The sequence below is a fragment of the Gavialis gangeticus genome, unplaced genomic scaffold, assembly GCF_001723915.1.
Source record: "Gavialis gangeticus isolate Ggan-Ray unplaced genomic scaffold, GavGan_comp1, whole genome shotgun sequence".
Taxonomy (NCBI): Eukaryota; Metazoa; Chordata; order Crocodylia; family Gavialidae; genus Gavialis; species Gavialis gangeticus.
This window is the reverse complement of record NW_017729034.1, coordinates 54,209,590-54,232,555: the sequence shown is the minus strand read 5'-3', so window position 1 is coordinate 54,232,555 and position 22,966 is coordinate 54,209,590. Positions and strand designations below refer to the sequence as shown.

The 22,966-nt window shown below is 41.7% G+C and overlaps 1 protein-coding gene across 7 annotated transcripts in view; it reads right to left on the bottom strand.

The window, feature by feature from the left end:
- Positions 1-22,966, bottom strand: part of SIPA1L2 (signal induced proliferation associated 1 like 2) — a 324,678-nt gene that overhangs the window by 199,632 nt on the left and 102,080 nt on the right. For all 7 annotated transcript variants that reach the window (XM_019526878.1, XM_019526880.1, XM_019526883.1 and 4 more), the window contains exon 3: positions 3,141-3,189. The gene's annotated coding sequence lies outside the window, so the exon portion shown is untranslated. The remainder of the gene's footprint in view (positions 1-3,140; positions 3,190-22,966) is intronic.

Here is a 22,966-nt window from a genome sequence, read left to right as displayed (position 1 = left end):
GCATGGCAAGAGGACTGCATGGTGTGTGGAAGAGCGTAGGGAAGACAGCTGCAGCTGTATCTGCATCCCGGTGAGCAAAGGGGGCAGGGACAGCTCTGATTTTTTTATGATAAAAAAAACATCAAAATGCCAAAATATAAAGATATTTCAAATTTATTGTATGATAATAATTGAGGCACTGGTAGGCTTCTGAATTGCTTAAAGATTATACATAAAACATTGTGTTCAACTGATACCTATACACATATATACAGATATCTATATCTAGGTATCAGTTGAACACAATACAGACACACATATATAATGGCATTTCTTTTTAATCACGGAAAAACATGGATGGGGGGGTTAATCAGAGAATTTGGGATTTTATCAGAGAACCTGCTATTTTTAAAACAGAGAAAACCAGGATCCCTGGACACCACTTTTTTTTTTTTTTAAATCTCAAATTTCCCTTTTGGTGGCCAAGTTCTCTTGATTATTTTACATAATCCTTGTGGTTTTACTACTGGTTGCTTGTGCTTAAATATTAGTTATTCCATAATTTCATGATACAGGAACACCAAGAATGCTTTGTTTTAGAAGTGGGTCAGATGAATAAATTAACCGCCTAGTACGTTACTGTTCCTTGTCTTTATATATACTGTTCATACTCTCCTTTGTCATGTTCATCTCCCATAAAAAGAAGAAAAACTTTAAAAAATTGCTTACATGCATACACCTCACTTAGTGATTGTGGCACTACCTTACTCAGTTGTTCTCAACAGGGGTGCCATGAGCTACTCTTGGGGGTGCTGCAGGGTGCAAGGAGATCAACTCATCTCAGGGCAAGCTCACATTTGTCCCTGATGGTCCCTGTATGTGGAGTTAAGTGCTCACTCCTCTCCTGTTGTGCAAGAAGCTAAGCATAGGCATGTCTATGTCCAAAAAGGTAAATGTCATGGTTTCCCCTGCTCACGGGGGGTGGAGGGGCTAAGTGCTTGTTCCTCCTTCCCCTGCTTGCCCCACTCTGCCAGGAGTTAAGGTTGGAACAAATTAGATACTAAATTGGGGTGGTTCAAGTCACAAGAGTTATGGAGGGGTGCTGGATGCCAAAAAACACTGATCTACCTACTACTGACTGCTTTTACTTGCACTAATAGACATTAAATTGAACAAAACTTATGTCCTCCAATGAATACTGCCGATACAAATCAATGTGCGTAATATCTCTTTCCTCAGCTCTAAGCATCTCTCTTCCTCATACACAAATCATCTTCTGAGTAGTTTCCTTGATTTCCCCTTCTTCTCACCTTTGACTAAGTTTTAGAACCCCTGCCAAACACAGCGAAAAGATAAAAACTAAATGCCTACCCAGCTGCTGTGCTCTGCCAATCCCTCCCATTAGGACTGCTGGATGTTATGCAAATAACTTAAGTTCCTTCCACAGAACTACAAAGACTTCCTTCTGAGCTCAATACAGCAGCTGGTTTGTTAGCCACAGTTTCAGTTCTTTAAAGTGGAATGTTTCCAAGTTTCCTAGGGACCTGGATATATGCCCAAAATGGTCCCGTGCCAGTAACACAGCAATGAATAAAAACCGTACTATTGGTCTATCCTGTCAAAAGGAGGCTGTTTAGTAACCCTGCCTCATGTCAGCCTCGATGGACAGAAATGAATTATCCAAGGGGCCTTTCTGTGATCATTCCGTTGTTGATCAAGAAAATGGAAATCTGCCCATATTACTATGTAATTTTAGCATTTTAAAAGGAATGCATAATTTTGATAAAAGCATTAATCTTTGCACTATTTATCAAGATTAAAATTCTGTAAGCCACAGGTCTCAGCCTCTCCTAATCTTAAAAAATTGGAAACAATTTGATAATGTAAGCAAGAATAACAGGCCAAAACTGATAACAGACATTTGACTTGCATGTGACTGATTTTACACAGTGGTATGTATGTGTAACAGTCAAAAGAGTAACAGGAGTTTTAGTTTATTTCCAGTCTGCAAGGAATAATATTTAAAGTAATATATTTATAGTGCAATTTTCCAGTGTTGTAGTGCATCAGCTGCTTCATGGGAAATTCAAGTTTGGAAGTAACTATAGTTTGTGACCCATGCTTCCAAGCCCAATGGAAGCAAGGGCATGTAAAGGAAATAAGCAAGATGGTCACAGGCTACCTTTCCTTTCAGAAACTCTATAGCAGATGATACAAGAAACAACACTAATGGTAGCCTGAGCTTCAGTGAAAGAATACTTAACCTTCTAAAATAAGATATTTTTTGAACAGATGCTCCTGTCACATGGAAAATAAAATAATCAACAACTTGATAAATTTTATAGGCATATTCTAAATTAAATTATTTCCATTTGTTGCTTCTGCTATTTTTTTTAATAACTGATACTAGGAAAATGTACATGGAAATAACTTGTTGCTGGAATTCATCTATTTCTACTGCCTAGTCATTAAAACCAGAGGCCAGAAGTTTCTATGTTGGGAACTTCCTAAATCCAAATTGTGAGATTTTTCAGAAGCAAATTGTAGATTAGATTGTAAGTGCTCAGTGCTTCTGAAAACCAGGACACTTATTTAGGTATCCAAACCTAAGGATTTAGTTGTCTAACTCTTCCAACTTGGCTTTATAATTCTGGCCATACTTGACTATAAGATCACACACCTTTCTACAGCGGTGGATTACGATGTCACACAGGAAATTACTACCCAAAGTCCAGAGCATGTAAAACATTGCAAGGAGCCTATTGTCATACAAATGTCCCTAGAAAATACAACATCTAAGATTAATTCTCTTTAAACAAAATGTTTTGCAAAGTTTTCCGTGAGATATCAGTGAATCTTTAAGGCTAACACAAACTATAACTGAACCACTTACCCAGACTGCAGCTGCATAGAAATAGATGGGAAATAGTACAATGTACAAATTACAAGTCCAGTTTATGAAAAAATGGCTTAAATTATACATCAGATTTACAATAAAACTGTAACTACAGTAGAAATGGTTACTTTTCATACCAATCCTTCAGATTCATAATTAATATGCAAATTTTGGTAGGCAGCAGAAAAAAATGGGATAAAACTCTCATTTTGATTAAAAGGAAATACATGAGTTTCTGTATATTGAATATCTGCTGTACACTTACTCATCTGTGCTCTATTTCTTCATGTTTATGGTCTTTGGTTGCAAGTGAACTGTAAGGCAGAAAATGAAAAAAGCTTGCTGAAATCATAACATTAGTAGAAAATATTTACAAATCAGTTTATTATTCCAGTAAATACATTAAACCAAAGCTTAAATGATTTGAAAGAGTTTTAATTAAGCGACTATGATTATACACTAAACACAGGATTTGTCGCACTGGTGTAAGTCAGTATCAATTCCTTTCATGTCACTGCAGTTACATTAATACAAAGCAGATGTAAATGAGCAGAAAAAAAATGAGAATGTTTGTACTTTTGAAAGAGACAGGACTGTCACTAAAGACCTACATTTAAAAAACACAAAAAACCCTAGATTTCCTTCTTAAAAAGGCACTTATATACTAGATTCCTTGACTGCTGAAGAACCCAGACAAGAAACTGATTAGCAAGTCCCACCTGCCAAGTATTATGATCAACCCTATTATTCAAAGATTCATTATAACTAAATATGAAAGGGACACAAGAGTACAGTACACAACTATTTTATTTTGTTATCTTTGCAAAGTATAACAAAGAGTACCTATCCTATACCCTTGGCACTTATTGATGGAGTTTTTTTTTTTTGCACACCCCCCCCTATATTTATTTTCTGCAATTTTTTTTATGGAAACCAAAAAGATTGGAGCACTGACTATTTCCTTTTACGGCAAGAAAAGGAGGGGGAAAATACCCATTTCTCCTAAATTATTATTAACCAATAGTTTTCTTCAGAAGTTAAGCCTCTGAATCCTGGCAAATGAAGGTTACCCATCTGTAACCTAGAGTTGAAGACATAAGGACAGTACAGTCCGAGACAGTGAACTAAGCAGCAGTACCTATGGGACCACTCATGTCATTCCCTGGTATACTGCCTCCCTCCTCTTGAGCCTAAATGTTTCGAGGGTGGGAAGACAAGGGCTGTGTGCAAACATTTATTTCTAGCAGCGGTGTTTCCACTGCTAGAAATGATTCAGGGAAAGGGAGTAGTGCAAACATTTAATTTGCAACCACCTCCTCTTTCCTGCTCCTTGAGCCTTCCCAAGACTGGGATGGTCCCAGTCTAGAGAAAGCATGGGCTGCTCCAATCCTCCAATTTCTGGGGAGGAGACTGAAGTAGTGGGGCAAAGCCTCCTCCTGCCCACTTCTCAGACCAGGGATTGCAGTCTGAAAACCAGACAGAGGGTTTTGCAGCTCTGCACCCTTTGGCCTGCTCCCAGTTCCCAGAGATTTGGGAGGCAAAGGGATTATGGCAGGGCAAGGAGCCAAGCTTGGAGACGCTCTCCCCTGCACCAATTCCTGGTGTATGGTCTGAGCTATCCTGCCCCTGCCATTTATCTTGGCAGCAGAAGCAGCATTTGAAAGCTCAGGGGGCAAGAACTGAGCTGGGGAAGCTCTTCTTGGCCCACTTTCCAGCCCCTGGGGCTTTGTAATCCCTGCCCCTGATGCCCAGCTGATCAATGGGGGGGAGGAGGGGGGAGGGGAGAGGAGGGAAGAACCAGCAGAAGTCGCAAAACCCCAATATCTTCCTGGAACCAGGGACTGTCCAATTTGGGAAACAGGTAGAAAGTGGAGGCTGCTTGAGCAGGGGAGGGGAGGGGAGGGGAGTAGCATGGCAAAGCCCCCAGCCCACTTTTCACTCCAGAGACTCTGGTGTGAGAAGCAAGCAGGGAGCTTGCAGTACCACTGCCTCCACTCAGCTCCTGGTGCCCAGGACCAAAGCAGATGAAGCAGCAGGGCAAAAACCCCAGCCTACTTCTCACAGTGGGGACCCTGGCATGTAAGGAACCATTTGGAGAAGAGATGGCAACTGACCTCCTCTCTCTGGTCTATGGGAGAGGCAGAGACCAGAAAGAGCTCTATGGTTCCAGGAAGGAGTTAAACAGTGGGAAAGTGTACAAATGTTCATTCTCCTGGGAGAAAATATCCTGGGAGTGACTTAACTCATTGCATTCAGCTTATTTTTTCTCCCACAACCACTATTTTTGGTTCAGAATAAACAGCATGAACATTTGTGGCTTCTCATGGGGAGAATCCTTCTGGTAGAAACCAGACATCACAAAAAGAGCATAGCTTGCTGACTGCCTCAACAGGTCTCAACTTTGAACACTGAAACAGGTCTCATCTTTGCTATGTAACAGTGTAATAAGGAAACAAAAGCAGTCTAAGGGTACCAACAGATATGAGAAAAAAAATGGCGCCTTACCAGAAGAGGAAGCACTTTAGTTTGACCTGGTTTGCCCAATGCCTGTATAGATCTGGTGCTTCAGTAGGCTTTTTTGACACTTATCTAATAAAGCTGATTCAATCAACTAAGTGTCATAAAGGCCTGCTGAAGCACCAGGTCTATACAGGCATTGGACAACCCAGGTCAAACTAATGCAATGCCTCTTCTGGGTATGCACTGTGCTCAGCAGAGAGGCTCGCCAAGTTTAAAAGAGAGTGCCGTTTTGGGGGGAGGAGGGGTTGACATTTGTAAGCAGCCTAAGATAGCATTTAAAAAAAAAAAAAAAGGAAAAGAAAAAAAGAATTAGTTGACTCTAATATTATTATAGAAACACTTAAGTAGTTAGGATAATTACATAGTTATGTGGCATCACTTCAGGACAGAGGTTGGCTAGATGCTTTAAGCATGTATTTTCCTTAATATGTTGGATTACTTTAAAGTCTCATCTTATCTCTAAATTTCCTCCATCTGCAATATCTATTTAGATGATAGCTACAGCATCCCCACAAATGCGATTACCCCTAAGTTAAACAGAATATGTTCAACTTTAACTCCAGTTTAGCTTTAAATCGGGAAATAAAGCATACTAACAGCAATACCAATAAATGTTGCCATTACATATCAAATAATGACATATCCATGTCAATCAAGAGATAAGCTGAAAATCAATTTTATATAGCTTTTGAAGGTTTCAGGGTATTTCAAGAGCTTTCTAAAGCACAGTGCCAAAAGATGGCAGTGTGCTGCAAAATGAAGCAAAGCAAATGTCCTAAATCATAGAAAGTCAGGGTTGGAAGGGACTTCAGATGATCACCTAGTCCAATCCCCTGCTCAAAGCAGGACCATCCCCAACCATATCATCCCAATCAAGGCTTTGTCTAGCCTCCAAGGATGGAGATTCCATGACCTCTCTGGGTAACCTGTTCCAATGCTTTACTACCCTCCTAGTGAGAAAATTTTTCCTTTCATCTAACATGAACTTCCCTTGCTGCAACTTGAGACCATTGCTCTTTGTTCTGTCATCTGCTACCACTAAGAACAGTCTAACAGAAATATTACCTTGTACACCACAACAACAATTAAAACCCTTTCTACTATGATAGGTGAGATTACTCAGACCAAAAGAAATCCATGCTGTCAGTCAAAAGTGAGCTTGTGAGTGTACTAAAGAGTTTAACAGGAGTAGGTACCTCTCCAAAGCATCTTATAGAATAAAATATTATATCATATGCATTTCTCTAACTAAGGGTGGACAAAAATACAGCCTGCAAACTGCATTCGGCCCACCAGGACATTCTATCCAGCCCATGGGGCCCCTAAATATACATTTTCTAAATTTATCTGCTTCTGGCTGCCTGTCAAAGATGACAGGAGCCAGGGTCAGTAGGACCCAGGGGAAGCCAGCAGGAGCCAGCAACAAGGCCAGCCAGGCCCTGCCCCACCCCCCAACTGGAACTCTCCATCTGCCAGTTTTCGGGCTGCTCCACCACCACGTGGCCCCCGGCTGCATCACCAGACCGCAAGAGCACAGGGTTCACGCTGGTACCCCAGGGCCAGGAGTGAGAGAGAGCAAGACAGTGCAAGCAAGAGTAAATGAGAGCGAGAGTTCTTAGGGCAAGTCCCACACGCACACCCCACCATGCACATGCACCCACACACAGCCCACACTGCCATTAATGCAGACCCCCACACCCACACCCCTTTACACACCCCAGCAACCCTACCCCCCCACACAGCTCCCACAAACTGCATACCCACTCACACCCCATATATCCACATACACACCCACATGCTCCTTCACCCCACACTCACAAGCCCACACCCTCGGCCACACCCCACATACCAACACACTAACAGCCTCCCACAAACCTATACCCATGTCCCCACCCCCCACAATATGTGAAAATAAGACTTCATTTTAAGCTATTGTACAAGAACCTCTATGTTTCATCTGAATCAGGTAAGAAATGACAAAGTTATAGGTGTTTTCATGATTCCCCATTATAGCCTACAGGTGAAACGTTGAAACAGCACTGAAACAGCAAAACAGCTTTGACAAAACAAAATGGAACAGTGCTTCAAAATGAAACAAAACGATGAAACAAAACACTATCCCTTCGAAATGGCAAAACAGAAGTCGAAATGAAATGGCGCTGTTTCACACAGCCCTACTTCTTACCTGTGTCTGTCATCTCTTGGTTTTGGGAAAGAAACATCTCTTTGCTCTATGTGTACAGAACCTAGCGCAATAAGGTCCTTATCAACTACTGGAGTTTCTATGCACAAGAGTAATATGTAGTAGTGTTGGGGTGATGTAGCCATGACCATCCAGGAAAAAATGTGAGGGGCAAGTAGTTTTGAGAGTGATATCTTCTGCTGGGCAAACAATATAGTTGGGAAGGACATAGACAAACTTTTGGGTTCCACAGTACCTACACTTCCCCCAGGTCTCTAGAAGACAACCAGACACAGCAAAGCTAAACAGCAGATGGAACAAGGGCTTGTGCAGAACTCCATAGGTAATTTCCTTTATATCCTGTTTTAATTTATCAGGTCATGAACAGACAAGAGAGATGCAGTAGAAACTTGGTAAGTGGAAGAGCAAAACTGTTCAGGAGGGTTGCTATCACCTGTAAAGTGCAGAGATTACCAAGTATCACTCAGATTACAATGGGCCAAGACATTATTGTCTGTGTTAAATCCCTGGTTCTTAGCGTCCAATAGGCTAATGAATTTTTGTTTTTAAATTCATTAGCCTATTCAAATTCATCTCTTGAAGGTGTTTTGTAAATTTTCCTTCAGCAAGAGAACTGCAAGATCAGACAGGAAATGGTTTTTCTATAGAATATTTCACTTCTTTTTCTACAAAGTCAAATCAACAGTTAAAGCATATTAAGATAAATAGGGAACTTTCATACAATAAAAAAACAACATTAGTCTCCTTTGGAAATTGAATGAGAAATGGGATCATACTACACCATGTTCAAGCTACACTACATCAGTCTATTTGAGTAATGCAAGGATAGCAAGAAGACTTGAGGAGGAAGGGGAAAAGCAAAGTCATCATAGCCTAAATTACTGATTGGTCTGATGATGAATCTTTATTCATTTAGAAGACAGGATCATCCAAAATAAAACTGCAGTGTCTTCACCATCTTCAGTTAATCAATATCTACTGGATGTGCTCGTGTCCACAATATTTAATCCCCCCCAAATATACTGAGATAAAGACTCACTGAACAAATACTAAAACCACATTTCTCACTTTCAAATGGAGATGCATGCAAATTAAAACATATTATTTTTTAACCAGCAGCATATTCACAGCATAACACAGCTGTTCTACAGTATCTGTAGACTAAAAAATCATCCTGAAATGTGCAACAAAATGAAGCACATTTCTTTTCATAAAAGCATATGAAAGAACACATTCTAGCTTCTCCCAAAGCTGGTCACATCAGAAGTCATTATTTTAGTTGCATTTCTAGGTCAATGAACAAGATAGTTTTGAAATTCAAACAGAGTGAGAACAATCTGTCCAACAGCAGGCATGGAGAAAACTTAACGGAGCACAGAACATTTGAAATGATTCATATTGTCTCACAAAAACTAAAATTTCTCTGGATCATCAGATACTTTTATATATAATCTGAAAATGTAATTTCAAGATTGTTCATTTATAATATCAAATGTCGCCTTTCATCAGTATTTCCAAACACAGGATCATAATCTTAAAGGATGCCCAAAATGCTAATTATTACACATGGGGTAAGGGGAGGAGATCTGATCAAATCAAAAGGAAAGACCTAGGGATCTTGGCAGGCTGCTCATGGCCTTGCTCCCATTCAGATCACATATGGAAATTATGCCTGTTTAGGGGGAGGAAAAACAAAAGAGCAAGATAATTTTCTGCTTCTCCTTGATGTCATTGATTAGACTGGACAACATTGCTAGATTTCTGAAATCAGGTGGGAATTTCTCTCTCTCTCTCTCAAGACAAAACTGATACTGCATATGTGGGATTTTTCATTTTACTCTCAGAATCCTGGAAAGACATCTTTTAGGTTAATGAGAGTAAATACAGGCATTTGACAAGTTATACCTTTATAAAAGCAAGTTAGTAACTTTATTACAACTTGTAGTCACTGCCAGTGTAGGGAGGGACTCAAAGAAAAACAGGACTTGGGAGGACCCTATGGGCTGACCCTATTACCTTGGAAAAAGGAGATACCTTGGTCTGGAAAGACTTAAGGTACCCTTCACACATTCCCTCATTCCTTCTAGCAGGCATTGGGTAAAGACTGAAAGGTGGATTAAAACAAGTGAAAGGGAGAAGTAGAGGGGCAAGCATGAGTAGCAATCATTTGGCAGTGCACTGGACCCAAATAAATGTTTGGTATTTTGATCGGAGGGAGATTTGTCACCCTCCCCTAATATCAAAGTTAAAAATTGGATTGTCTGTTTGTACAGATGTACTCACTGTCACTTTACACATTGCAAGCACTAACAGAATTGGCTTAAGAAATAGGAAAGAGCTAAAAGTCTCACATCAATGATTGTTCAACCTTTTAAAACTCCACAGTATTCCCTACATTACTGGCTGGCCAGACTCAATCGTGTAACAAAAGCCTTCCTAAAGATACAATAACTATTGCTTTTTCTCTTCATGGTATTTGATTATTGCAAATTGAACCTCTCCCTTCCCCATCCATTCTCCCCTCCCCCCCGCAAAAAAATAAAGTCAATTGCAACCAACATCTAGCCTCAAAAAAGTTACTAAAAGCCTCTCCCCTAGCAGACACAAACTTTCCCTTGGGGAATGGTATTGTAGATGTCACAATATGACCTTTCTCTGCTTAAGTATTTCACTGCTCAACAAAGCATGGAACAGTGAAATTTCAAAGTATCACCATCTTCCAAGTCATACCCGCTGAAACGAGTGTGCAGTTCCCAGCTTAGAACTATTGTTTCTGGCAATCTAAAACCTCAGGCAGGTGTTGTGGTCTGAGCGATATTCCCTCTGGATAGGGTTGGGCAAGCACGTCACCAGCCTCGAGCACTGATGTAGAGGTGGGGCCCAGAACAGAGCTGCAACTGCAGGAGTAGCCAGCGTGTGGGGAGCCCACCCAAAGCCATAGCAGCCTGGGCCTGGACCACAGCAGCATCAGTCACCAGAATACCATGATTCCTTGCCATAACAGGTAGGACTCTTCTCTCACACTGCTCTCCAACGCTCAGCACAATACTGCCAACCCTGCCCCGCTACTATGGTAGCCCAGGGCACCACAGTAGTTAGCTATGCCTCTGCATCTAATAAAGGGATACTTTGGTGAACACAACAGAAATCTATCCAGCCTTCCTCACGCCCACCTGTCCTTCAAATCTCACACACTTTGGAGGAAAAAAATTCCCTAGCAGCTGGTCAAAAACTATGCAGGTTTACCTTGTGATAGAAACTGCAGAGAGGTGCACCAAGTGAGAACATTAATTCAAGAAGGACTTGACCCAGGGTTTTTATTCAGATAAAGGAGGTTTCAAAACATGATCAGAGTAATACAGAACACTTGTTAATAGCTCATAAAAGCCTTTCCAGGTTTCAACCAGTTAAAAGTGACAAGTACAAACCTCCCCCCACTCCTCCAGCAGCCTCTGCTGCAACAGCTTCTTCATTTTTTCTAGCACTTCAACAAGATCATCCAGGGCATAGTTACATTTGTTATATAAGGAATGCCTTTATACTTCAAGATACACGTTTAGTTCAGAAACACTTCAATTTTGAAAAAAAAAGTCTGTAAAAGAGATAATACTTACCCCAACAAATGATGAAGCCACTTTCACAAAATGGTTTTATTCATCTTTGGATAAGCAATAGGGCAGGACTTATTCACTTCAGATTCAGCCCAAATCCGAATCTGAAGATTTGATGCAGATTTGGCAAATCAGCAATTCTGACATAGATGCAGCTTTAAAAGTTTTGTCTACATACCTCGAGGTACCAGCGTGGCTCACGAACGCTGCGATGCTGGGGCAGATGGACTGTCCCACAGGAGTGCAGGGGGGCCCTCCATGTGCTTGGTGGTGAACCCGGAAGTGGACCACCACCCCCCAGACCCAGGAGGCACCGGTTGCCGAGCTGGGGGGTGAGGGGAGGCAGCACACTCCCCAGCAGACCCAGAAGTGGACCAGAAGTGCTTCTGTGTCTGCTGCCAAATCGCACTGGGGACCCCCTGCACTCCTGTGGGACACTCCACGCGCCCCAGCATTGCAGCATTCACGAGCCACCTGCTACCTAGAGGTATGTAGAAAAAACATTTAAAACTGTGTCTACATGCAAATCGCCGAATCTCTCCACACTGATTTGGAGGGTTCTGATTTGATTTAGAGAGATTAAAGGGTCCTCTAATTCGATTCAGAGATTCGGCCACCGAATCGGGCTGAAGCTCTGCCAAATCGAATCAGGGACTGAAGCTTTGCACAGCCCTAATAAACAATAGTATTTTAATATCCGACAGGTTTTTACTTGCATCAGTAGGCCTACAATTTCTAATGAGTTATAAAGGGCAAAATTTCTTACACTACCACTATTATTTTTTTAATCCATTTTGAAGCAACAACTCACAAGAATTCACAAAAGACAATTCCATTTTTAATGGAACTACAATGAAGCTCAAACTAAAGCTTTTTAATCCACTCAGCAAAAAGGTAAAACAACAAACCTATTTGACTGCTGAAGCAACCTATTCAAAGAAGTTCCAGATTCTGAGAGTTATAGCATACCAGAATTGTTGAAATGCATATTTTTAATGATAAAGTGAAAAGTTCTTCTGTATTCTATTATCACTCTGTATTTCACAATAAGATGCTACTTCGGGCTCCATCAGGAAAAAGGAAGCCATCCACACCGGACTTGGAAATATCAGACTAATCTCCACTATCCAAAATGCACAACACAGGATCTAAATACAATCCATAACTAGTTATGAGCATCTTAGAGTACCTAACTTCAGATCCATAAAATGTTTAAATAGTATGCCTCAACAGCTCCCCAGAACCAGCTTGGCCTCTGCAGTCTCTCTTCTCAATACAGTATCTTTTTAGCTCTGGTTGCTTTCACATTAATGTTGAAACAAAAACAAAAGCCTTAAAGTCATAACCAGCAAATTTGCAGGCACAGGGCTGCATGCTCATTCCATCATTAGGCACTGTATACAACACATCTTAACAGGAACATGTTAATATACAACTGGATGGAATAGCCTGATGATTATGCTGAGGCCCCTTCTATCACAGGCAGCCATGTCCTTTCATCCACTGATCAAATTCTATGTTAAAAATAGGTAGGTTTCTGAATCCCCTTTTCCTATCAGAAGGTATACCTAAAGCTCACTCTAAAATAAAAAACATAGAATCATAGGGCTGGAAGGGACCCCAAAGGATCATCGGGTCCAGCCCCTCCATGAGCAGGAAAGACATCTGGGGTCAAATGACCCCAGCCAAGTGACCATCCAGTCTTCTCTTGAAGACCTCTAGGATAGATGATTGCACCACCTCTGGGGGGAGCTTGTTCCATAGTCTGAACACCCTAGTTGTAAAGAAGTTTTTCCTAATTTTCAGCCTGAAACTATCTTCCAGGAGTTTGTGGCCATTGTTTCTAGTTTCCCCCCAGGGCGCCCTGGTGAAGAGTTGTTCACTGAGCCCCTGATGTATGCCTCTGATATAGCGGTAAGCCGCAATCAGGTCCCCTCTCAGTCTTCTTTTCTTTAGGCTGAAGAGTCCGAGATCCCTCAGCCTCTCCTGGTATGGCTTGCCATGCAAATCCCTGATCACACGGGTGGCTGTTCTCTGGACCCTCTCAAGCTTTACCATGTCCTTATTGGAGTGTGGCGTCCAGAACTGGACACAATACTACAGCTGTGGCTGCACCAAGGTTGAGTAAAGCATAACTGTGGGCTCTGGACTTTGGGTGAGGTGGCATACATTTCTTTATAGATTTGCAGTTGTCTCCTTTGCCCATAGGATCGCTCCCTTGAGGAGCAACCACCCTTCCTGTAGCCCACAACCACTCTTCCTGGAGATGAACCAAAGTTGTATACATTGTCATAATTGGGTTCCCTATTCCCCTCTCCGGTTTTATGTGCGAATTAAAATCTAAAACATAGGTAAGGAATCATTTATGAAGATAACATAAAAATTATAAAACAAGAACATTGAATTTTAAAATTATGTACTTGCATATTTCATAATAGCATATAAGTGATATAGCACTCTCTCTCTCTTCTGGAAAAAAAAAAAAAGTACACAAGGAGTTAACCCGTACACAAAGGAAAAGAGAGGAGAAAACGAACACTCATTGTACTTCTCTTATTTGCTCCGACTGAAATGCAACTGGATGCAAATAGGGTTTCTGATTTGTCACTTGCCAATAAGAATGCCTCTGAAGTTGTAGTTGAAAATTGTTATAGGTAGTAATGGCAGTGGTTGGTCAAAGTAAAAAAGCTTTAAGAAAGGGAAAGAGGAAACCTTACATTTCATTTTGACTGTCCTTTATGGAAACTGCTTTAGTTTGACCTTGGCTCCTTATTGACTGGTAGGAAATGTGAGGTAGCATAAACTGAGATATCACTGACCAGTTTTTTGTAGCCTGCAAAATGACTGGAGGTCCTGTGGTTTCAGATGCCAGCAAGTACTTTATCACATAATTTTCCTTCAATTTAGAGAAAGATATTACTCTATTATAAAAGATTCTGATAATGCTGAGTGAGCTTAAAAATGTGTTACTACACACTGCTTTTAAATGAGCTCTTTTCTGAACACAGAAATTCATCTCCTTCCCTTTTGCCCTGCACCTTAGGTCTACTAGAATAAACGCAACAAAATACACCTAGCCCACACATGCACACTGCAATATGCAAGTCAAAAAAAAAAACAAATTTAGCATCATACGTAGATTTCTAAGTAAATTAGAACTTAACCCTGCTCATACCTACCGAGTAGAATAGGTAACATCACCCCCAAATAATATGAACAGTACTGGCTTTCTTCCTATTTATTATACCATTCAGCAAGGTTAGATGTACAACAATAAGGATTCGGTTATTATTCAACTTCAAATTATTTTTAACATATACAAGAGCAAAGAGTAAACAGAGTATTGCCAATGAATATTTAGTTTTTGGTTTTTTTCAGTTCTGTAATCAGGTCAAAGTTCAGCCCAGGTTGATAGCAGTCAAAAGCCATTCCCATCTATCCAGTGGACATGATAGTTTATCTAGAGTCAAATGGTTGTCTTAAGCAGCCAAACCTGTTTGATGTAGGTTTCTAAATCAAAATGTGCTGCAAAGGGATATTACAAGCAACTATTTTGGAAAAATTAAATTTCTGCATCCAAAATTACTCCAATAATACAGTCTTTATAACCTTTTGTTCTTAACAAATGTTATCTTCCTTTTCGTGGCTCTTGTTCTGGAGATCTGCAACGTGCCACAACCAACCGTAGGTCACAGATCACTGTTGAAATATCCTGCTGAGAATGTACGCTACACATTTTCACTTAAAATAAGAGGTAAGAACCATCTTCAAAATTACAGTGTAGAAATAACCCATCTTTTATTTATTTTTTTTTAAGAACCTCCCCGTTGGTTCAGCAACCTTCCTAAATTGAACACAAGTTAACTCTATATATATATATAAACATGCATTTTCAATCAACATTTTGATCATCATGATGAACAGAAATAAAAACACATTCAGGGCACATCTACAACCACGTCCCGATGAGTGCGGTCATGTGGTATGTTGCACCACAGACACGTCTGCAGTGCCATATACCACACATGCAGTTGTTCTCTGCACTGCAAGGAGAAAAAAAACCCAGAGGAAAAAAAGTAGAGCAGCGCACATGGGGTTAGTGCCACTCAAAACCAGAACCAGGCCAGTTGGCGCCATGCTGTGGTTGCCAGCCAGGCTCCGAGCAGCAGAATCACCACTGGAAGGCTCCCAGGACCCAAGGTAAAGATGCTAGGGCCAGCACAGCCGGGGGGGGGGGGCGCGGGCCCCTACCACCCATGAGGAAACCTGCTGTGTGCCAGAGCACATGTAGCACAGGTGAGGAATGTAGCACTGAGTGAGGAAGAACAGCCAAGCTTGAAGACACACCAAGTGAAAAAGGAAGCAAGTTATCAAAACAGACAAAATAAGAATTTGCATTTTAGGTGTACCTGAACAACATCCACATCGATGTGAAATAATACTGAGAGGATGGGACGGGTAAAATACAGCCTGAACGCCAGATCCGGCCCACAGAGAAATTTTGCCTGGCCCACAGAGAGTCCCTCTACCCTGTCCTACACAGGCACAAGAGGCTGTGGTGCATGCAGCTAGTTCTGCCATGCCCAGGCATGTAGCAGGACTGGGGTAGGGTGGCAGCAGGACACTATTTCCCGGCAGGCCCAGCAACGGTTCCTTCTGGCTACTGCTGCTGGACCTAGTCCCACTGCCCAGGTACCCCAGCCTGTCCATCCCGCACCCACCGCCAAGGGCAGGACCCACTTGGGCAAGGCACACAGCACTGTGCAATGGGCACAGGTTCCATGGGCACAGGATCATGGCTCTGCCTTAGGCCCTACTCGGTTACTACCCCACAACCCTGCCCTGTGACCCCAGCCTCACCTGCCCATCCCACTCCTGAACACCACTTCCCATGCACTTCCAGCCCCTTCCCACACAGGGAGTTTTTGCACATTGCTATGCAAGGTGAGGGGTTGCTGACACAGCCTGCAACAGCTCAACAAAACATCTTGTGTGGCCCATGGGCCCAAATAATCTGGGACAAGGTCAAGTGATAGGAAGTATGAATTAGGCTTGGTATCGCCCAGTGCCAACATTAATACAAATGCAGGTTAATCTAGAAGTTGCTGGCTTACTCTCCTCTTGGGACAGCATGCTCTTAATTAATATAGCTTTCTGTGCCATACAGGATGTTAAACTTGACTTATGAAGCTTTGATCCTTACATAAATTACTTCAAACTAGACGGCATGACGACTAGACCCAAATATTTCATATACTACAATAACAATGCACTATACTGAGTTACGAGCTCTGCAAAGGAAATCTATTTCTGAATCTAATACTTGGGTTTGATTTAGCATAATATTTTCAGTTAGCCAGAGGTAGACAAATGGTTCATCATTCAGACAGACTGTATGCTTCTGGAATTGTTCTTACTTGGTGACAGTGTCTCCCCTTTAGTGCAGCATATTCCTATTACAGAGATATTTCTTCAGAAACAAATCTGAGAAAAGGACAATTGGTCTTGGAGATTTTTATTACTATATAAAAACGTGAGGACCAACACATTTAAGGTTTGAGTCCAAATACATAATGTTTCTTTCCCCCCCCCCCCATTCTAGTTTGTCCAGGACAATTCACATCCTAAAAAATATCTGGGCTCTTGGGCCCAACTGCACTATGTACCCATTAAATCCTGGGATTTACCTTAATAGAATGAGAAAGACAACATTGCTTTTCTTTTAATGAAGAAACTTCATTAAAAGGTATTTGAAGAGTAATGCCAAGACAGTTTATATTTTGAAAATTGCCACAAATCTCAGAAGTTTAAAAAAAAAAATCGGTAGATTTGTTTTCTCTTGGCTTCTAGCATGTTTCCAAGGCAGGTACACTTACATGTGAATCATTCACTTAATCATTTTAATTCCATTTTTAGACCAGAAATGAAATAAACAAGCTAAATAAGTGGACAATTAGGGAAGTTTAAAGGCAGTCAGCCATACATAAAGACTACTGGAATTTTTATTTGCTGGAAAATGTTAAAATTACAGCACAGATGACAGTCTTTTCTAAGAAAAAGGGCACAGGGTGAAATATTCAGAAGGTCACTGAACATAACTGTCATGTGTAAAATTGGTCTTTTGCATGCAGATAACTTAATCTGAAGAAGTATTCATAAATCTGAAATATGCATGTTTCCACTGGAATGTGCAATGTGTTGCTTCAAGCTCCAGAAATGTCAGCTTCTTTCAGGCCAAGGCCAATGCAAACAAAACTGCTGCACACATTCAGCACCACATTCCCAAAAACAGGTGCTTAGGCTGCACTGGCATAAGGTACATGCAAATCAATTAAGCATATGCATACCATATTTGCATAAACAAATGGATATCTAGAGTTATAATTACCTGTCTGGCCACTGGCACATGTCGATGCTACTTTTACACAAGCAATTAGTGCATGCACAATTTCAGTACCCATGTTGAATGTAATCTTTAAACTGTAACATTTGTTGGTAACTTCTCATTCATTCACCATATTCTTTGATGGTTCTAGTGTTGCACAGGCTTAGGTTTAAATGAACTGATTTCCTTGCTATGCAGTGTTGTATTCTGAAGAAGAAGAATTTCCCCTTTAAAAAAGGTAAATGTCTAAAGATGCAGCCTAAATTTTCAGTCAACATTACAAAATTTGAATGTACGCAAAGAAGGTATACTTCTTTTTCTTCTTTGCCTCTGAAGTATATGTTAAAACAACTCCACAACTCTCCAAAACAGAATTGATAAATGTAGACTCACTAGTTAACCATTTAAAGCAGAGGTAGGCAAAATGGTGGATCCAGCCAACAGCTGGATTCCATTTCCTAGCAATCCATGCCTGCAGTGCTGTGGCCAGTTTCCATGAAGGCTCCAGGAGTGGCAGCGCTGACAGCATGGGTCAGGGTTTCCATGGAAACCAGCCCCAGCAGTACTGACAAAGGATGCAGCTGGGCAGGGAGCTGCTTTGACTCTGGGACTGGGATCTTGAAGGAGTGATAGTGTGGTCAGAAGCTGGAGGCAGAGTCATGATCTGCTGCTGGTATACCCCTGCCCACGGCGTGTGGGCAGCGGTTGCAGCTCTGCCCCTGCTCTGGACCATGCCATCATTACCACAAGACTCTGGCCCTGGAGCAGCTCCCCACCCAGCTGCAGACCCTGCCAGTGTGGCTGGGGCTGGTCTCCATGGAAACCACCACTCTTGGGGTCTCCATGGAAACCAGCCACAGTGACATGGACAGGGGCTACCGGGAAACGGAGTCCAGTGCTGGCCTGATCCAGTCTGTGGGCCAGACTTTGCCCAACCCTGATTTATAGCCTTATTCTCAAAATAAAAGGTTTTCTATTCATTTCACCTAAACTACACTAATGGTTGGTGGAGGCTACCAGCTTAGGATTTATATAACTGTAGCTGACTGCTTTGAAGATGAAGAAAATGAACTAAAACTATAAAGGATTCAAAACCAGGACAGCCAGCTTAAAAGAAGGTCATACCATTTATCACTGTCTCTAAATTTGTGGACCCAGTTGCATTTACTATTCAGAATGTCAAGCCTTTATTGCAGAAATAAGCACTTCACCAATCCCCACAATCTGTTCTGGCTCCATACAGCATCTTTTTATCAGGTCATTTCTTTCGTTTTGTTATTTCTGTTTTTTTTAAGTCAGCTCACTTGTTCATATTTATTGAGGAAAAAGTATGCATAGTCCTTTACACGGTTTTCCCTTAGCCTTTTAATGTTTCAACATCTGAATTGAGTTTTATTTTGCAGGTACTCGTCCTCATAACCTTTTATCTAATACGCTTGTTTTTTATTCTGCTTCATTCTTCAGCTTTGCCCTATTTTCCCCTTTCGGTGCGTTTTCCTCTGTGTGCCCTCTACCTTTCCTACACTGTTTCCTTCTATATCTTGATTTCTCCTCTTTTTTTCCTCCAGGATTATCTTATGGTATCTCCTATTAGCTTTTTTTGTTCTGTTCAGGTTCATTACTTTGGCATTCAAGCACTACACTCAGCAGTGATTAAACCAAACAGTTAGCATCCATCATATGTAGCTCTTCCTTCCTCCCCCTTCCCCCCTCTCCTCCCCGAGCAGGGAACGGAAATGAAGTTGTGCAATTTTGTTGTTAAAGGATGTATGCCAAGTTACATGTATAGTTATATATCATAGCATATCACCTCTCCTCAAACGCCAGAAAAAACAAACTGGGGCCTAGGATGTTTCCTGAAAGTCAACAAATTTTGGCTATTCCAAACAACAGCCAGAAGGACAGTCCAAAACCTGAACATCTTTACAGAGAGCAGCTGGCTAGCTGTTTTTTTTCCCTATTACATAATAAACCTGGATATCAACATATACTATTTTTACTACTACTTATCCTATACTAGAACTGAAGTAGATTGTTGGTATAAATGAGGCAACTTCAAATGTTATTTCTAGGTTACATGTTAAAATGCAGCCAACCAACCTATTAACATCAGAAACATGGAGCATATGATAGTCCTGCCAGTTTCAGTACTTTTTTTTTTAAGTAGGAATTATCTAAATGAATTTGATTGGTGATCTCCTTTCCATTCCAAAATAGGACATGCCAATGCGCAGTGGTAGTTTTAAGCATTTCACGGAGTTCCTGAACAATTATTAGGGTGACAAAACTGCCTGAATCATCTTGAAGTTTAGGCAATGAAAGCACTATGGAAACACCTAGAAATGCATGTCAGAGTCACTTAAACACAGATCACTAAAAGATCATGAGAACAGCTCTGCAACCCAGAGCAGGCAGATATGGCAGGGGACAATGCTCAGCAGCAGAATATGAAGCAGAGCTCCACAAGCAGTTTACCTACCAAAGAAGATTAAAGGGGCTGGGATAAGTGTATGGAAGGGAAGGACAAAAGGAAGTGCCATTCTGGCTCTCCAGTGGCGTGTGACATGTGGAGTTAACTGTACCCAGACTACTTTTTCCCATGCTGCAACCAAAAAAGCCCAGAAACATGTGACGAGGAAGAATTTTTTCCCCTACTGTTTCTAGGTGTCCTTTTTCTCTCTCACTGCAGCCCTCGACTTTCTTTGGAAACATCAGGTATTTGCTGCATCCGCCACTGGGGAGTTTGGCCAAGGTGTACCAATCCAGCTGGAACTAAAACCTGGAGGGAGGATCTTGCCCCTAGGGGTCAAACTGTATAGCACAGGGGTTCTCAACCGGGGGTACCCATACCCCTGGGGGTACCCGTAGGTGGTAAGCATGGGTGGGCAGGGATGGAGTGCCACCACCCACCACCCTGTGCCGCCGCCTCCCAGGAGCAGGGCTGGGGAAGGGGGCAAGTGAGGGCAGCAGCGGCCCTCTGCAGGCCACACAGCCACTGCCAGCCAGCCGGATGCAGGGAGGCAGTGGAGTAGCTTGCATGCAATGGGTCACATGCTCCCCCATGCCTCCCTCAGAGCTGTGTGCGACAGTAGGGAGCTGTTCCTGCCCTCCCCAACCCATCCCCCATGCCTCCAGACAAGCCACCTGTGGCTCCGTCCTGTTCCAGGGTCACAGTTACCACCCTGGCTGGACAGCATCTGCCCCTGCCCCACTCCCTCCCTCACTGTGGGGGCCTCAGTCTACCAACCCCCACACCCCTTTCCCATAAGCCTTCCCCCCCACAGAATTACTGGCAGGATGCTGCTCTCCAAGCTGTTATGCTGCATTCCTGGGCATTGTGCATGCTGCACAAGCACACGTGGCATTTATCAGTGACATTATCGGCTATACCAGCCAAAAAAAGCAGATTGCTGATATTGTTAGTTTTCATTTTATCTGTGCTTATCAGATATGTGACCAATATAATCGGTACACCTCTACCTTCTCTAACCTCTTCCAGCCCTTCTTTTCACGTCCATGACATACAATTGGGGCAAAAGTGATAAAAATCCATATCAATAGGGGGAAAAAGTTAACTACTCTTTACACAAGTAGCTAATGAATACAAAAGGCTCACCTTAAAGATCATATGCAAATGCCATATTACTTTACCACCTCTTTCTGGAAAACTAAGTTTTTATAAGGAAATGATCTGCTAGCTGGAGTTCTCTTTTTCTGGCTGAGCCACTTGACAATAGCTTTGAACAATACAAAGTAGTTCTCTTTTTCTACTGAAGACAAGTCTTCCACTGATCAAAGTAAAGCACGGCTGTCTCCACACTTTCTTTCACTAACACTCTTAGTGAAAGAAAGATACAGAAAAAGAAAAGCCTATCAGCCAGCAATTCAACCCACTTCACTACTTTAATAATCATAATTTCAGAACTCCCAAAATATTGCAAGTCTAAGGCTAAGTATTTCTTGTAACCACTAAATGGACGATGGTGCGAACTGCACAGATAGTTACAAGGGACAACAGACCCGATTCCAAATCTGTGATCTCCTTTGGAGAATGTCAGATTAAAAAAAATAACGCCCAAATCAACATATAAAATAGAGATGACAGAACCCCTGGTGCAAGACATGAAAGCTGATATTATAGGAAAAACAGGAACATGGCAAAACAGTATACAGCCAAGCCTGGAATACAAGGTATGAGGTATATAAGTGATTTAAGGTGGGGGGAAGGGACAAAAATAAGAGGCAGCGTGGTAGCATTGTGCAGCAATGAAGTGGTTAACTGTAAAAAATAAAGCACAGTGGGGGAGAGAAAAGAGAACCTGTTTGGATGAAAATCACTCTAGTAACAAAATATTAAAACTAGGAGAGTGCCAAAGAGTACCTATGATATAGGTAGTGGTGTGATCTTTAAGTTTGTGGGAGAAAAAGCAAGAAAGAGTAATTAGTGGGCATGTCTACATGAGACATTTACTGTGGAATAGACTAATTAGCTCTGCAATAAATATTGTGCATCTACACATGTGCTATTAGGCTGAAGTAAAATAATTTACCCCACAACTGTAAATGTCTGAGTTTTTTTTTACTCTGCAGCAGCGCGCATGTACTGTGCCCCAGCTGGCTAAGGCATTAAGGTGCTTCAGAGCGGGCCCTGCCAGCTAGTCCCACACTGAAACATCCTTGTGCCCCAGCCAGTCCCTCCGTAGCATGTTTAGCCAAGGGGAGCAGTCCCAGGCTGGCAGGTTAACCCCTGCCAACTGGGGCTGCTCTGACCCAGAACAGTATGCTGTGGTCCCAGACACACGTTCAAATGGTACACCTGGGAGCAATAAGCTCAAGAGTTTGTTGTTTTGCATTAATTATCAACTGCGTGTGTAGACACCCCCAATGAGTGATTTTAAATACAGTACATTTCTGAGTATAACTGTACAGTGACTGCAATTGTAACATGTATAGACTGAAAAATAAGTTACAAATTTTCTCTGAGCCAACATTATGGAATGCAATTTTAAGCTGAGTTTTAGTAAGTAGCAAGGATGATATAGAAGACTTGTATAGAAATAAACTGACCAACCAAACATGACATGATACATTTCATTGGGGGCAGGGGGCTGGACTCGATCTCCCATGGTCCCTTCCAGCCCTAACATCTATGAAATCTATTATATCATTTTTAATTGTAGAACAGACAAACTAGGGCTATAAAACTAAGATTTTAAAATTTCTAAGAGACAAACTTTGAGAAAAATAAACTGGACTGAAAAGCTCAGAGCTCTGATGCCAGAAAAGGCTTGGGAATTTCATTAAGCTGAAAGTGCAAATGCTCATTAGAGCTTGTGTCCCAGCCAGGAATAAAAACAGGAAAGGGGGGGGGG